Source organism: Mustela putorius, unplaced genomic scaffold (genome assembly GCF_011764305.1).
Source record: "Mustela putorius furo isolate JIRA1106 unplaced genomic scaffold, ASM1176430v1.1 tig00000407_pilon_pilon_pilon, whole genome shotgun sequence".
Taxonomy (NCBI): domain Eukaryota; kingdom Metazoa; phylum Chordata; class Mammalia; order Carnivora; family Mustelidae; genus Mustela; species Mustela putorius.
The window spans coordinates 29,790,995-29,809,017 of NW_025421373.1; the positions used below are offsets into that span (position 1 = coordinate 29,790,995).

At 43.4% G+C, this 18,023-nt stretch overlaps 1 non-coding gene across 1 annotated transcript; it reads left to right on the forward strand.

The window, feature by feature from the left end:
* The first annotated feature begins 11,687 nt into the window (after nt 1-11,687).
* LOC123391973 lies at nt 11,688-11,796 on the forward strand. The gene has a single exon (XR_006606647.1). It is a non-coding gene; the product is annotated as a U6 spliceosomal RNA (small nuclear RNA).
* Nucleotides 11,797-18,023: the final 6,227 nt, after the last annotated feature.

Sequence of the window (18,023 nt, forward strand, 5' to 3'; positions counted from 1 at the left end):
GAAGACTGGAAGAGCTCATGCGTGTGAACGTGTGGAGGGCAGTTAGTTTAATTTTCAAATTATAAGAGGGGTTATTATTATTTTATTAACATTATCATTCACGTCCCTAAACAAACTTCTCTATTTCCTTGGGCAGAAAGGAAGGGAAGCATAAATTCTTAGGATTCTAAGTGGCCAAAAGAGCCAATCGTGTCAGATTAGATTTCCCATTCACCAAGCAAGGACACTGCCTTTCTATGGTGGAGACTCTGGAGCTTGATAAAGTTTCCTTGTCTGGCTGGGCCTGGACGGGCTAGGCTGGCTGAGGTACCCATGCCAGAGGGGGACTGAGCCTTAATTTATCAGCTGGCCTTTTGAGTGTTATGTCAGGTTGGTTGAGGGTCCATTGTCTTGGAAACCTTCTTGAGGCTAAAGAAATGGCTCTGACACTGACCCCGCACTCAAGACCTTCCCAGGGTTCAATCATTTTTTCATTCAGCTGGCATTTATTATGCTACTGTGTCTCAGGCACTGTGCTGATTTTCAGGGTACCATCATAAACAAGACACATACTGTCTTTGCTTTTATGGAAGCTACATTCTAACTTGCTGTGGATGGACTTCAGGGCATCCATGAACTTCCTAAAATTGGATACAAAATTACATGTTTTTTTCCTCCCTTGGGGAAATGTTTGTATCTTTGATAGGATTTTCAAAGGGGCCCAGGACTCCTCTGAAAGGGTTAAGAACCATAGTCTGGTGGGAAAGATAAGCTATTCACATGAAGCAGTAACTACAAGGCAGGAAGTGTCTTTAGAGTATACACTGTAGGAGTACACTGTGTACAAAAGAGGGAGCGATTATCAGCTGGGCTCTTTGGGGAGGGCAGAGTGGAGAAGGATATGTCTGGCTTGATTCTTAAAAATGGGAGAGTGAAGTTCATTGTCTCTTTATTGCATAACTCCTGGAGAAAGCATTTATATCATGGTCTATTTGAATAGTGTCCCTTGGAGTTGAGCAGTGTACAGCCTGAATAGCCTTATATGGCCACACTAACTTGACTAGGGGCTAGGGGAGAGAAACCATCTTTGTGTTGGTGAGTTATGGCTTTTTTTTTTTTAAAGGATTTTATTTATTTATTTTACAGAGAGAGAGAGAGAGATCACAAGTAGACAGAGAGGTAGGCAGAGAGAGAGGGGGAAGCAGGCTCCCCACCAAGCGGAGAGCCGATATGGGGCTGGATCCCAGGACCCTGAGATCATGACCTGGGCTGAAGGCAGAGGCATAACCCACTGACCCACCCAGGCGCCCCGAGTTATGGCTTTCTTGAGCAGGTTATTCCAATTACTCCTTTAGTTTCTTCCTCTCTGAAATCTTTATATATTACCCACCTCAGAGGGTTGTAACACAGATTAAATAAGATGATGCATTTAAAGCAAACACTGCTTGGCTTAGAGGTAGTACTCAATAAACTTTATCTAGAAGTAGTAGCAAGAGATGGAGAAGAGGAAAAATGGAAGGAGGAAAAAGAAACTTGGACAAGTGGCTGGAATGGTAAGAGCCATAGCAGATAGTCCGCACTCAAGGTCGCCCTTGAATAACTCCTGTATTATACACCAACAGCCATCTTCCCTATAACTTCTTTCTCTCAAAAGCAGAAGAAATTGTAACCAAGGATTTCTCTCAGGTCCAGTGTCTTGGGTGCCATTTTGTCTTTGGGAATTTCTATTTCTTGGCTTTCTCAGTAGATGAGAGTCCTCTGATGCCCTGAGCTGACCTTCTCAGCTGTGAGGCTTCGGTTATCTCCACCCTCACACAGCCCAATGCATCTTCCACATTCTCCCTAGTAGGCCTTCCCTGGGAACCCCAGTCAGCCTCCCACTCAGCTTCTCACAGCTGATCCTTCTTGTTTATGGCTTGGAGGCATTGGTGTCCTTGGGCCTACTTTCTGTTAGCTCTGTTCTGCTAAGGCTCATTGTAGGGATTAAGAGAGCTCTTCCTAGGAGACTTAGGCCCTCCAGTGGGGTGTCTTGTGGGACTGGGGCCTATAGCCAAGGGATGACCCCAGTGACATAGCAACCATAGCAGTAGGAGTCACGCTCTGATTGGCCCCCTACTCTGTTCAGGCAGTGACCCAGAGTGTGTTTCAAGGAAAATTGACATTTATGTATTGAGCTCTTCTTGGCTCCTGTTGGTCATAGAGGAGTGCTGTGCTATGCACTGATCTCCCCCATAAAAAAACAGAAGGAACTAGAATGCTCTGTGCTTCTCTAGGGTCTAGCAAACCCCAAGATTCAAGCAGACCTCTGTTTTGCACCCTGAATCCAATTATGGATGTGGTATTACTTGGTGCCTCCGTTTCTCATGGTATCTACCCAGACCCCAGATCTCATGATAATTAGAAAGTAGTTCCAGCATGTCTAGAGGTGGGGGGGAGGGGCACTCTGCCTTGCCCTCACTTACATATCAACATTAGTTTTGTCACCTTGAGCAAGTCACCTTCTCAATTTTTTAATCTGTGAACTGGCAAAATGGTAATGGTGGTTGTGATAAGATGACTTGTAGGCCCTTGACACAGTACCTGGCAGGTAGTAAGTGATTAGTAAACATTTGTTACTGTTCTCCTTTGTTGCTTGAATAGCTCTTTTAATTTCCCAAAGCTTTCACACACCTCTTACTTAAAATCTCAAGCCTAATGGAAACTCTTTGTGGGAAATCAATCTCACTTGACTGTTGAAGAAACCGAGGCACCGAGAAGTAGGGTGGCTTGACCGAGATAACTCAGCAAGCCTGGATGAGGTCATGTCTCCTGACTAACAGGGTTCTCCCTCCTGGACCCGAGAGAATAAATCCAGGGACTTCATCATCTACAGGCACAGCCTATATTTGAAAGTTTCCACAAGAAGCTTTGCTCCTCTGGCATACGTTGATGTCTTGGTAAGAATTTGTGGTGAAATCTTATTCCTTCCTCAAAGTCAGGCTCAAATATGGATGATATAAAGGAAATTCTCCAGCTCCCCAGGCTGAATTAATCCTTCTTGCCTTGTATTTTGGACAAATACCTGATTAGGCACTTGATATCATACCATAACTGAATTGTCATTGGTCAGGAATTTTGTGAAGTAAAAAACAATGTCTTATGCATATCTGTATCCTAAATACTTCACAGTAGGTGTTCCCTAAATATCCACTGAATTAATTCTACTGATAATGGTGCCACTATGAGCCCACTTGATCTTATAGCAACCCTATGAGCTAGGTTCTGTTATTGTCCCCATATTTGGGACAGGAACACTGAAGTCTAGGGAATAATGAAATTATCACTTAACTTGTTACTTAACCGAGTTACTTAACTTGGTGAGCTTACACAGCTAGAAAGTAGCAGGACTGAGATTTGAATCTAGATCTTACCATCTTCAGCTCTGAGCTCTTAACCAGTTATTTCCAGGTTCTTGTGCCCATTCACATGGAATATCTTCCTCTACGTGACAAACATCTATTCCAGAAGCTGTCCAGGTCTGCCTGCCGAGAGTAGGAGTAAGAAGGAGCTGGGGAGTTCTGAGCTGAGTGGAACAGAAGAGCCTAAAAAAGACTCATTTCCTCTGTATGAAGTTAAAAGGCAAATGGCTTCAACTCCTCCGAAGTGCCTCTCTCTGAGCAGCCCCATGGTTCAGCCACGTATGAGGTTGTAGCATGTTAGAAAGCCTTTGAGAAATGGTATCTCTTCTCGCGAAGTTGACCTTTTCCGGGGCCCATGAGCCAGCTGACCTTTGTATGTCCCCTCACCAACAGTGGCTGAGGGCTAACTCTTTAGTAAACATTCCTTGCCTATTGCTGCATCAAGTGTATGGAAGTTGCCAGTGTGTGATTGGTACCAGGAGTTAGATCTCCAGAAGGGAGATGCTACATGGAGAAATACCAGTGATAATTTAAGTGGGATTGAACATATAGGGGCACATATAATGGATAGCTGGAGCTTCTGGGTTGGAAAGTAATGAAGAAAGGGCATGTGCTTAAAGCCTTCAGAGCAGGTCACATAACTGTGTCTGGGTATCAGGATCATCATGGCATGTCTCTTAACCCAGGTTCCTGGTTAAGATCAAGGAAAAAAACCCATGGTTCCTGATGGCAGCATTCTCTCCAGAAAGGCCTAGATGCAGCCTCAGAATCCTTTAATACTTAGTGGTCTGTGCAATCATGGAGTTGTCCATAGAAGCCAACCAAGACCTTTGAATTTTAGCTTAGTTCTCTCCACATGGTTCCTTCTTGGGAAGGAATAGGAGACTTGGGAAATCCTTCCTAGGAAATATAGGGGTTTGTGTCTTTGTTGGATGTCACTTAGGATAACTTGGGGTCTTGGAAAGAAGACTAAATCAAAGATATGAAGTCAGGATCTGGCCTCGACATTGTCACAAAGGAATTAAGTGATCTTAGGCAAGGCATCACCTTCCTGGATCTGTATGCCTCATCTGTAAAAGGAAGGGCTTGAGAGGAGTGCATGATTGCCATGGACCCTCTTTTAGTAGTGTGGCTATGTTGAGAAAAGCATGCCCTTGTTCCTAGGGGGCAGTGTCTATATGCCCCACATCACTAAGGGTAGACACGTGACAATCACACTTCTACTCTCCACTCCCATGCCCATAGCTTCCACTGGTAATATGGACCCTGTGTAGACTTGGTCTTAGAGTCATTTTCATTCTTTTTAGCAGGGGGTATACAGGAAGCCACTACCAACTGAGATTTGCAATGAAAACCTCATTTGCCATTTGTTGTGGGTTAAGTTGTGTCTTTCCAAAACTTCACATTGAAGTTCCAATCCCTGGTGCCTCAGAATGGGACTGTATTTAGAGATAGGGTCTTTACGGAGGTAGTTAAATTAATATGAGGTCAACAGGGTGGGCCCTAATTCAATATGACTGGTGTCCTTATAAGAAGAGGAAACTTGGGGGCGCCTGGGTGGCTCAGTGGGTTTAGCCTATTCCTTAGGATCAGGTCATGATTTCAGGGTCCTGGGATCGAGCACTGCATCAGGCTCTCTGCTTAGCGGGGGAGCCTGCTCCCCCCTCTCTCTCTGCCTGCCTCTCTGCCTACTTATGATCTCTCTCTCTGTCAAATAAATAAATAAAATATTAAAAAATTAAAAATATTAAAAAAATTAAAAAATTTGGACAGAACAATGTACAGAGGGAAGATGATGGGAAGACACAGAAGAAAATGGTACCTGCAAGACAAGGAGAGAGTCCTGGAACAGATCCTTCTTCGTGGCTTTCAGAAAGGAAGTCCCCCTGCTCACAACTTGATCTTGGACTCCTAACCTCCAGAACTATAAGAAAATGATTCTCTGTTGCTAAAGTCACCTTCTTAAGGGTATTTTGTTATGGCAGCCCTCGCAGGCTCATATACCATCCTTGCCTATATGGAATCTGGCAGGAGAGAAGCAAACAAAAATACAAAATAACCAGAGCAGTTTATTTTGTCCTCATTCCCATTGTCAAAGTCTGGCCTTGAAGACCTGGTGAGTTTGGGGTTTATTGTCAAAGAACTATAAAAGTAGAATGTGGAGAGTTATTCCCCTATTTCCCTGGGCTTGAGTAAGCTTGAATTTCTCTGAATCTCATCTCCTCATCTCTAGAAGGAGATCTAGATTGAAGCACATATTTTCAGATTCCTTCACAAGCATAAAAAGTCTTCATTCAAACAAAATTTAGGCAGACATTTCATAGGTAAAACCTAAATAAAAATGAAGCTGTTGTGATGAGGTAGAAGTGTTGGGGAGGGCAGCATCTTAAGCCTGTCTTCTCTCTATTCCCTAGACTCTTAGCACAGCTAAAATTAAAAGGACCCCATCCCAAGTCAGACATTCTGCAAATCTGAGAGTCTAACATCTGAGTCTGTTGGACTGTGGGATGCTTGAGAGAGGAGCTGTCTCTTAAGTAACTTACCACGATGCCAGGTTATACAGCAGGCACTCAATTCATGTGAAAGGAAGGAGGGAGGAAGAAACAATTGGGAAAAAAAAGGAAAGAGTAACAGATGTTGCCAGAGAATTCTGGAGGTGGCCTGACCAGTTCTGAAGATGCATCTTTAAGACATTCTATTTTGTTTTCTTAGGAGAAGTCTCCTGGAGCTCCCTAGCCATCAGGCAGAGCTGTTGGTTCACCTAGAACCTCCTCACCTTTTCTAGGGACAAAGGCCACAAACTGAAACTAAATCAGGCACTGGAGAATTAGGGGTGGCTGGAAATGGACTAAAATCTCCCCAAAGCCAAGGGTTAAAACATTTTTTTTTTTTTCAGACCAGTTGGGGTTTACTGGCTGAGGGTAGAACCTGGGAGCCTGGAAGCCTGGGGTTGGAGGTTGGTTTTCTTCTCAGCTCCTAGCTAAGGGTTTGGCATTTCACCTGCTAGATGGCGCTGTCCTCTAAGGAAACGCCAGCTCCGCTCCACTGGGGCTCAGTCCAGGAAACAGAATAACTGAAGTTGAAAAGAATTGATGGGCTAGAGGTAGAGGAGCTGGGAACCCTCCTACCCCCTACCCCACCCCCCTACCCTCGCCCCCAGCGACATCTCCTTTTGTGGTGGTTCTGGTTTCCTTTACAGTTCTTATTTTGCAGTGTGGGTGTTTCACACACTCCCATCTGAAAAGTCTCAGGGCCTTTTGCTCCTAACAAAAGTGAGTAGGAAGTGTGTGTGTGTGTGTATGTGTGTGTGTGCGCGCGTGCACACGCATGCATTGTGAGGAGGGCAGGGATGGTCACTGAGCTTCTGCCCCAAGGCTGCAACTTACAAATGACATGTTCCAGCCCTGGTCTTTGACCTTGACTTAAATGAGATCAGTTGGAAAAAAAAAAAAACCAGTCCATTCTTCATTCTGCTCACCAAGCTGGACCCCTGAGATTGCTGGTGGCTTTCTTTCCTCTGAAGCCTTCTCGCTCAGCTCCAGTCTGCGGGACGGACGACATGTGGGGACTGAGACTCCCTTTCCCCAGGCAATGTTAGTGTTAGACTGACAGGCTGGCTCCATCCGGGTCTGCATGTGAAATCAGGGCCACAGCCTGCAACTACCCCCACTCTATCAGCAGCCAGAAGGAAGGAAAACAAAGATAAGGGGGGGATGGAAACCAGGAGGGGACCCAAGAGGAGAGAGGGGAGGGCTGAGCAAAGGCAGGAGACAAGGGAACAAAGACCAGAGGTGAAGGGTGAGGGGGGTGGGGAGAGGCCAGGGGGACAGGAGGGACCAGGTGTCCGTAAAGAAAGGAAGGGCCATAGAGAGGAGCCGTGGTGGAGGAGAGAGGGTGGGCCAGCGGGGGTCAGGGGAAGACAAGGAAGCTGGAATGGAGCTTTTAAATCTGTGCTGAAGCCAGGAAACTGCGCAGGCAGGGGGAAGGAGGCTGTGCCAGGCAAACAGGGAAACAGAGGAAGTCGAGTAATCAGAGAAAACCTGACCAACGGCCTGAAAGGAGGAGAAAACCACTGCGATGGGGCCATGGCAGAAGAGCAAGGCAGGAGAGACGGCGGCAAGGAAGCACTGAAGCAGATGGGGTGGGGGGCGGTCGAAGCAAGGAGGCAGAGAGCAGAGCCGCGAGGATGTGGAACAAGCAAAACACAGCACAACTGAGCGTGCGGGAACAGGGAGGGAACCATGAAAAGAATGCTCACCTTCTAGTCATAAAAACTGGAATGTGTGTGTTTGGGCCTGCAGCCATTGTCCAGGAAACACAGTGTGGCTTTTAAGCACATTGTGGAGTGGTTCGTCCACACGTTAGTAGCGTGCCCTGGTCTGCTGCTTTGAAATGCAGCGGCCCTGAGCTGCCCACTTGGCGGCCGGCAGCCTGCTGTTGGGGACATCCGATGCAACCTGCTGTCTGTACCCAGGGTCATTCCTGCTCGATTTATGGTGCTCTAAGTTCAGACGCACCAGCTTCTCTTCCAGAGCAACTGCTTTGCTTTGGGGGCTTAGAGTTGAGATGTGTATCATGCTGGTGACCTGCTTGCTGTCTCCTGAATCAGTGATTCCTTTCAGGATGTTTCTCAGTGGGGCTGGCTCTGGGAGAGCAGAGTGGGAGGCACGTTAAAGGCAATGCAGGATGGATGTGAAGGCAAGGGCCCCTTGAGTCTGACAGTCATAATTCTGCTCCTAGTTTTTCCATTTTACTGTGTAAACCAGCGTATATGTTTTAAGTCTCTTCTAGCCTCAGCTACTCATCGTACAATTGGGCTCATAGTCTCACCGATCTGATAGGGTTCTGATGACACCTAGGGGGTGATCTGTGCAGCTGGCAGGGTGGCTAGTTCATATTAATGCTCACTAACTGCTAGCTGTTGTTCTTTGTATTATTATTCAAGACCAGATAACGCTGTGTGTGTGTGTGTGTGTGTGTGTGCACGTGTGTGCGTGTGCCCGTACCCATATGTGTTTTGGGAAATCAGTCCTTGAATGCAGAGTAAGGGCCTTAGATTTGAAGGTGTCTCAGCAAAGGAATGATTGTTTGTGAAGGTAGAACCAGCAGTGACATGTGTGCTGCTTTGAGAAGTAGGAAGACCATTTTGGTGACCAAAGCATGTATGAGATAGTAAGAAACTGGACTAGGGATTGGGGGAACTGAAAAAAATATATAAAAGAGTATTTTGAGAGGCAGCCCAAACCTGAAGATCTTCATGATGGACAGGTGGTGGGAAAAGGACGTTTTACACATGACTTTAAGGTTTATGGCCGTAGAATAAGGTCAGAGGGAGCTTTCAAGCTAAGAATGATTTTTTAAAAAATGTTTTAAAAAGATTGTAAAAAACAAAAATGAAAACAAAGAAGAACCTGTGACAAAGACCATATGTAGTCTGCGAAGCTCAAAATATTTACTATCTGGCCCTTTATAGAGTTACCACAACTCGGTTCCACTTAGGGATCAGAAGAAGAGTGTGCTCCCAAATTGGGAAGTCTGGAGAGGTTTTAGACAGAGTGCAATGTCCTCAGAAAATTAGAGGATTGGGACTAAAGCATTGAAACCCACAAGAAATACTAGCTATTGCTATTATTGAGAACATAGAGGCCCAGCGATGGAAAGGAACATGACATATGTGAAACAACAGTAAGATGGTGGATTGGTTTGGCAAATAACAGTAAACAAATCTCACTTGTAATTATTGCCATCACTATTATGACTCTATTGCTGTCATTGGGACTTGGGGTCTGGTCTTGGGACCCTGGTGTTCTTAAAGCACGAGGTTTGCTAAGATCCCTTCCAATTCTTATTTTTTTGCCCATTTCTCCCCCCTTCCTCATTTTCCTTTCATCCTTCCCTTTATGTGGAACATGCTTAATTCTCTTTGGCATTTCTGACAGCAGGGCCATTTCTTCTCCATCCTCTTTAAAATCCTGATCGTGTAAGAACTGGTTCTATTTTTCCCTTCACCATTCCCAGTGATCTCGCTTCCTTTTGCAGCCCCTCCCCCTCCAGGCACTTCCAACAAAAGAGTCAGGTCATTTTTCATGCGGTATCAGCCCAGTGTCAGCCTCCAAAGCGCTTGTCCTTGTTTCTCTGAGTGTCGGAAGTTCTCTGTCTTCCCACTAGGACTTTCTGAGAGCATGGAGTGGATCCCAGAATTTCTAATCCTTCCTGCTGCAACCGAGCGTCTTCCCACACTTTGTTTGAGAAAAAAACGATTGGGGGGGTGGGTGGGAGGAAAGCCAGTGAGGGAGCAAGGCATGCAGCCCTGGCCAGCTCAGGCTGGGGTCTGTGCTGATGGACCAGCTGTGCCCTCCCTGTTACTCAGGGCTGTCTTGAGAGGCCAGTCAGGGGACGAAGATTAGGGTCATCAAGATAAGACAGAGAATATTCAAACTGGAAGCAAAAAGGGGCTGTTTTTCCAATAGTAAGTAATCAGGGAACAGGAGGATGTAATTTGCAGATTAGGAAAGTGAACAAAGAACGTAAAATTAACTTTATAGCAAAGAGGAGCGCAGTCTGTTTGAAGAAATAAACCTCCATAAAGCATTATTGTTGATAAAATCAGACTGTTGATTTAAACTAAATAGGAAATACGACCAAGTCAGGGAGAGGATGGGGGCTCAGTGGAAGCTGAAGTTGAAACTTCAGGCAGAAATGGAAGGGTGGGATGGGGGGACCTGATGGGGCATGGTACCCATGCTGGGGGGGCCATGTAGGACCAGAGCATGGTACCGATGCTGGGGGAGCCACGTAGGACCAGAGCATGGTACCCATGCTGGGGGGGGCATGTAGGACCAGAGCATGGTACCCATGCTGGGGGAGCCACGTAGGACCAGAGCATGGTACCCATGCTGGGGGGGGCATGGAGGACCAGAGCATGGTACCCATGCTGGGGGGGCCATGTAGGACCAGAGCATGGTACCCATGCTGGGGGAGCCACGGAGGACCAGAGCAAGGATGCGTGTGCTAGGGGGAATTGAGAGGAGGGTTGTGCCTTACCAGGATGCCCAAGTCACCTTCACTTAGGGATTGTCTTCATTTGAAAAGTGGCATTGATTTCCAAGAACTGGTAAATAACAGATACGGTTTTGCACACATGCGGTCCCTCCCTACCCCTCTCCTGTTTTTAATTCTCGAATACCCACAAAAGCTCATTTGAAACGCTAGCAACTTCCTATTTGAACACTAGTTGTTCATACCAAAGCAGAAGAGTCCCAAAGCAATGCCTTCGATCCTGAGGTGATTAGAACAGGGCTTCCGCCCCTTCCATCAGAGACAAGTTGGCGAGACTAGGATAATGCTCCCACGGTGGGAAATCTAGCTCTGTGCTGGGAGCTGCCCTTTATTTCCCCATGCCAAACCTTCTTGGCCCCACACTGCCTAGCATGAGAGACAGATATATTGTTTTTACTGTCTTTGACCTGCTAAGGCAAGCTCTTCCCAAGACAGGTTTGGAGAAGCATCCCTGTTTAGTAGTGTATTCAGAAGTCGCCACATGCCCCTCCCAGTCCATTTTTCTCCCTTTTCTCTCTTGCTCCCAACCCTGGAAGCTGCATCTTGGAAATCCATTATCTTCTGGCTTTCTGTAGAGTACAGCTTATGGGAGGTCCCGGTAGGCACAGGTAGGCTAGGAGAGAGAGCGAGAGAGCAGAGCCTTAAAGGCCTAGATTCCCACTCTACCAGGTTGTAGGCTGGCAGTACCTTTCTCTACCAAAGGTCAGAGTGAGTTCAGGGCACTGTCCTTGTCTGTTCAGGTACAGGGGTATTTATGGTACCCTGATAGCTGCTACACTTGGATTGCTTCACCATCCTTTGTTGGCTTCCTTTAAATGTGTCCTTGTGCTTAACAGTCCCTTCGTTAAGCTCTCTTCTAATGCCCCCATTTGAGTGTTGTACCATTCTTGTAGGCCTTTGAAGGATATAAGTAATGAGAGCTCCTACTTGAAAATAAGAAGGCCTGGGCTACAGCTGAGTACCTATTACAAGTTGACTATGGGACCTGGGCAAGTTGCTTCTGCTTTTGGCTTTAGTTTCTTCATCTATGAAATGGAGATGATGGTGAGACCAACTTTCAGTTAAAGCATGCTATAATTCTGTTTCCACTAGGGGTGTAGTGGGCAGGGTTTAGAGGAAAATAAGCATTTTGAATCCTGGTTTTTATATTTCCTAAATGTGTAGCCTTGGCCAAGTCTCTTGATCTCTTTGAATCTTGGTTTGCATTTTCAGTAAAACATGGGAGGTAACGCTTCCCTTGAAGCTGAAGGGGTACTCCCTTTGGCAGCACGTCCAGTAAAATTGGAATGATACAGAGGAGGTTCGCATGGGCCCTGTGCGAGGATGACATGTAAGTTGAGGGGGAGGATTAAATAAAATTGCAAGTTGGAAAGCAGCTAGAATCCCTCTCATTACATGGGAGGCATTCAATCCATGTTAGAACCTTTCTTTTCTTTCCTGGCTTTCTTAAAGGGAAAATGCCTGAGCACGAGGAGACGGAAATTTGTTGGCTCTGGAGGTTTCCATTCTTTCCACCTCTAATTCTGTTTATTTATATTTGTGTACATCTTAGCTCACAGACTCCAATTCATTTATTCCTTCCAATCTGTCTGTCCTTGAAGATTTCTCCCTAGAGCAAGTCCTTCAAAAGGAGGGCAGGTCTGTGGTTAGCTGGAGGGAGGGAACTAGGAGCAGGACTCAGGTACTATGCCACTCGGCTACCTAGTGTTCTGACCAGGACAAGGATTTTTTTTTTTTTTTCACAGCTCAGAGTTCTCTGGGATAGCTGACATATTTCAGGGACTTTACCTTTCTTCTTTATGCAGAAGTCACCATCCTAAGTGAAGGATTGAGCCTCCAATTTTTCATGGTAATCATTCATAACTAGATTTTAGGCTGAAAAGAGCTCTTGCTCAACCCAATCAATAGTCCTGTTCACCCCCAAACTTGCCATAAGTGATTTTATAAATGTGTTTTTTTTTTTAAAGTATATGGAGTGGGACTCTTGAAAATTTTTGCTAGAAGTTTTAGTATTTAAGTGTGTGCCTGCCACAGAGAGGTCTAGATATGGGTAAAGCTGTGAGTGAAAGAAATCTTATTAGTACCTTCTTCCATTTACTCTCATTGTCCCCTTTTTTCATTTTAGTATCTCAGGCTTCAAGTACTCAACATCTGTAACTGCCTGTAGTTGACCAGAGACCCTTGTAGACAAATATACCCCATAATTCTAATTGAGTATATAAACTTACCTGTCTTATGTCTGTCGGTACCCACTGAATGTTCTCAAATGTATGATAACTTGGTCCATTCTTTTACCCATTCATCTATTCAACCACCCACCCACCTTACCAGTCAACTGGAAAATACTGATTGGAGATACACAAAATATGGTGGTGGGCTTTGTTTAATAATTTTAAAAAGTGTGAGTCACAGTTCCAGACTTAAGAAATATAGAATGTGTTTGCAGGCTCAAAACAAGTTAAAAATATAAGAAGTTCTCTCATAATACTAGTGCAAGTGAGGGCTAAGTGTCCATGAGTGATAGACATTGTTGAGGCTCAAAGGAAAGAAGCAGGACAATGGTGCAGAGTAATAAGGACTGACTTTCGAGAAGATATGGGAATGGAGCCAGGCCTTGAAGGATGGGTAGAGTTTGTGTGAGGAGAAAGAAAAGGGAAAGAGAAGAGAAGGCCAGAGAAATGGGAAAAGTTAGGAGATAGAATTCTAAAAGTAGACCTGTTTGGCTGGAGTAGAGCTTTTGAGAAAGTAGTGGTGGTAAGATTGGAAAGGTTGTTTAAGACTGATTTCTGGAAAATCTGGAAAAGAGGCTAGAATGTGAAGCTGGGGAGCATAAGTATTTCCTATAGGTAATAAAGAACTCTAAACCCTTTTTCTAGCTAGAGAGAGGCATCTAGTAGAAGTCTGCAGATTGATTTTGAGTATGGAGTGTTTGCATTATCTGTTGACTCACTGATTCACTGATTTCATGCAACACAAGTTTAATGAGCTCTCCTAAGTGCTTAATTCAATGATCATAGCTGGACACTAGTTATTATGTCCTAGTTCCTTCAGAAATCAAAGGAGTCCTTGCTTTGGGGAGAGCTTCTTAATTCATCATGACCAAATAGCCCAGAGAGAAAGAATACAAATAACCACTACAGTTAATTCCTTTTTTTAAAAAAAATATTTTTATTGTAAAATTAAACACAGACACAGAAAACCAAACCAAACAAATATGTGGCTTAGTGAATTATTATAGAGTGAACACCCTTCTAACTACCACCAAAATCAAGAAATAAAGTTGCCAGCCAGCCCTATAACCCTTCCACATGCCTTATCCTAACACAATCCCTTTCTACCTCCCAAAGGTCACCACTGTGACCTTTATAATAACCACTTTCTTGTAGTTATTTATGGTTTTATGACTCAACTGTGTACCCCTAAACCCCATAGTTTAGTCTTTCCATATGTTTTTTTTTTTTTTTTTTAACTTGATATGCCTTTTAGGTCTCCTTTAATCTATGGTCTCCTCCCTCTACCTCTTTCTTTTCTTTATCTGGTGACGAATTTGGGTCATTTGGCCTGTCCAGTTTCCTATAGTTCGATTTGCTGACTTCTTAGTCATGATACAGTTCAGTGTGTTCCTCTGTCTTCTGAATTTCCTGCAAATTGGGAGCTGAATCTAAAGGCTTGACCTGACACAGGTCTGATTCCTTTAACAAGGTTAAGATGGTGTTATGTCTTGTGTTGAAGAAGATGCTCAGTGTCTATAACCATTAATTCACGGGGATTTATTAAATAGTAATATTTTAATGCTACATTTTCTTTTAATTATCACCTGGGATAATTTTATCAAGAGACACTTCCCCTCATCTATTATTCTGTTACCCAGTGCTGTGATTCATATAGGATAGGTAGGAAAAGGTTTGATTATTTCCTTCTTCTACCCAATTTGCAAGATGATAATTGGATCGTTGTTTCCTCAGAAGGTGACCAATTAATATTTCTTAAATATAGGTCATAAACTCTTGAATTTGTTTATATTTATATTTGATGAGTTTCAGTCTATCGTAAAACTCAAATCTTTGGCCAGTGGAAAACTCTTCAAGGTGCTTCCTGAGTTCTTCTGACATGACTCTAGTAGTCTTTGACAGCTTCCTTCTAACTGCATGTCAAGATGTACCAAACTCATCATAAACATTTCCTGCCTCAGACTTGGAATTAGTCATTTCTCCAAGAAATCCTAGTTTATTTCAAGGGGATATGTCATTTGAAGATCAAATCCGAATGCTATTCGGTTGACTTTTGTTTTTCAGTCCTTTTAATGGAAAGAGCCGGGATAAACAATTACCCCATGAGTTCATACTGATATTTCTAATTCAGATTCATATCTACAGAATGTTTACTTAACATCTTCTATTATCGGAGTAGTTCCTTTCTTTCACCAGAAAATCCTTTAAGGCAGGGGGGATGGTAGAATCAGAATATCCCATAATTAGCATTTGCTTTTTTATACTTTATATATACAACTTTATCAGGATAGTAATATTCATAGTATCACTGACATTATTGTTACTGAAAGTAGATAAAATGGTTTTGTTTTGCATATGCTGATCATCTCCCCATTTTTTAAAAGTTGTAGTATATTCATACTTTGAATCATATACTAGAGTCTCTACCTTTTAACCCTCATTTATTCTTTTATCTGCAAGTAACTATATATCTAATATTCGCCAGCAATACCTGTCTGAAACTTGTTCCTTAGTAGACTCCTTAGGAAGGGCTCCTGGGAATAATATTCTCAGAGTCTTAACATGTTATTAGCAGTTTGTGAATTCCTGGATAAAAAAATCCTTAGTTCACATTTTCTCTCCTTGAATATCTTAAATACATTACTCTAATTTCTTCTGGCAAAAAGCTTTGCTGTCAAAAAAAAAAAATCTAAGGATAATTTAATTTGATTTCCCTTGTAAGTTATATGCTCCTTTTTGCCTAGATATCTAATTTTTTCCCCTTTTCTTTTAAATACAATATTTTTTTTTCCTAGAATATCTTGGTTTTTGTCATTTTGGGTCAATATTCTCAGGTACATGATATGCTTTTTTCAACATATATTTCAAATCATCTTTTATATTAGGAAAACTTTGTTGTATTACAGTTTTTGGTATTTTCTTTGTTCTCTTGAGATTTTTCTGTTCCCTTGGTTACTTTTTCAGGGTCTCCTAATAGTTGTATATTGGATCCTCTTTGCCTATCTTCCAGTTAACTCTTTTTAATGTAAATTCCAATTGTTTGGATTTCATCATAATTCATAAGCAGTCTGGGCAAGTGGGCTTATTTCTAAACTGATTTGGGGGCTGACTATGACATTTTATATTATTTTCTTTGTATTGAGGGGGCATTGAGAATCTGAGCTATAATCCCCAAAGAACAGTGTGTATTTCCAGTAGAATAGTAGGCCAGTAGAAAAGACAGTTTGGTGTCCTGAGGCTCATTGTCCCTCAGAACATATGGCCTAAAGATCTGAGATTGGTACTGGAGGTCAATCCTCCACCTTTTATGGAATTTGAAATCCTTTCTTTGGTTCTTCTAATTACTAAAGCTCATTAGGCGTGGAAAGCTTCATTTTCTTCAAGCATATAAATTTAAGGAAATTTCATTTATTTGTTGCCCTACAGAACCTAAAATAACAATGATGAGAATGACTCTTGTTGCAGGGGGAATGATAGGAACAAATGTATGGGAGCCGGTCTGAGCAAAAATGGCTTATGGCTTAATAGGATAATTTTTAATGGAGAAGGGATAAAATAATTATCTTCAACATCCTGAGTTCTGTGTGGTTCAAAGAAAAATCACTCATTATAATAGTGTGAAGTTGCTGACCCCCATGACCTGGACTTTTGTTTCTGAATTACAAATTCAGTGGCTTAAACAATATAGATTTATTCTCTTACAGTTTTGGAGGTCAGAAGTCCAAAATGGGTTAAGATCAAGTGTTGGCAGGGTTCCTTCTGAGGCTAGGGGAGGAATTTGCTTCCCTGCCTTTTTAGCTTTAGGTGGCCCTTGGTATTTCTTTGCTTATGGCTTTTTCTTTCCATCATCAAACTATATCATTCCAGTCTCTGCCTCATCACATTGTTTTCTCTCTGCCCCCAAATCTTCCTTTGCGTTTTTGTTATAGGGACACTTGTGATTACATTTAGGGTCCACCCAGATAATCCAGGATATTCTCCTTATCTCATAATCCTTAATTTAATCACATCTGCAAAGTCCCTTTTGTCATATACTGTAAGATTCATAGGTTTTGAGGATTTGGGCATGGATCTATTTGGGCAGCCACTATTTAGCCTAACATATGCATAATCTTTTTATACCAAAGAATCTCTAATGACAGAGGGAAGCAAACTCATTTCCATGTTGGTGATTGAGTTGCAGCTCAAAACAGTCTCCTGGAAGCCTGTGGTTTCTTTGAAGACTAGCATTTTACCTTAAAGGTGTTTGAATTTTGTACTCTACACATATGCTTGCTAGCCTCATTTCTTGCAACAAAAGAAAAATTGGTCTGGGAAGATGGGCCACAATGCTTTCATGGTTGTAAGAAGTCTGGAATACTGCCTTACACCCTGGTAATAACTGTATTTTATTTGGATGGCATGACATGACATCACAGGATGTCATGGGAGGAGGAAAGAGTATGAGTCACACTTGCCCTTCAATGTGAGTGAGCCCCAGGAGATCATGGATACCATCTACTCTACAGTGTTGGGTCAGGAGCTGGTTCTCATGGAATGCTCATCTGTGGATTGAGATTTAGAGTGGACCTTCCTTGTTTTCCTGACCTCTCTTTCCTGTCACAGGTCTTATCATAGAAATCTAGGCCTGATTTCTACTAATGGAAGAGGGAGGAGGCCCCTCCCCACTTCCTATAGCTCTTTGCATGACAGGCCATGCATAGTTATTATGCCCACTTTCTTTGAATCCTTCCTCTCCTTCTACCCCCAACCCCTTCTGCTCTGTAACTGCTCAGGGTCCCAGGACAGTTGAAATTGGGCCAGCTGGGGTGCTATTTTTAACTTCTTCACACAGCACAGCTGAGGACTTGGCCCCCACACAGTTGCATCCACTCACTGTTTCTTCCTCTTGGAGGATGCAGACAGAAAACCAATGCCTGTGCCTGGAGTGGAGGGGGCATGGGAGGCAGGAGGCCCAGTTGTTTTCTCACAACCACCTGGCCCACCCATCTCTGCTTCCTACAGTGTTTAGTATGGCAATACAACAATTCATAAAATGTGGCATTCCTGTGTATGGCACACTGCTTTGAGCCTGTTTTATTCTATGATAAAGACTACATCTGTCAGGCTATATTGGCTCATCTTGGGGTTGGGAAGAGAATTATATTGCCCAGATTTGCTCTCTCCTTTCCTCTTACTAGAGGCAGACGTCTCTTCCCTTCCTCCAGAGCCAGCTGAGAGGCCCTCTCTCTGAGGGACAGAGTGCACAGAAATCTATCTACCCACTGGGTGGATATCCCAGTATCAGGAAAAGGATGGGTCAACTTCAAATTATTTCACTCTTTAAGGGACTTGCCCTAGAATGTCAGAGAATCTT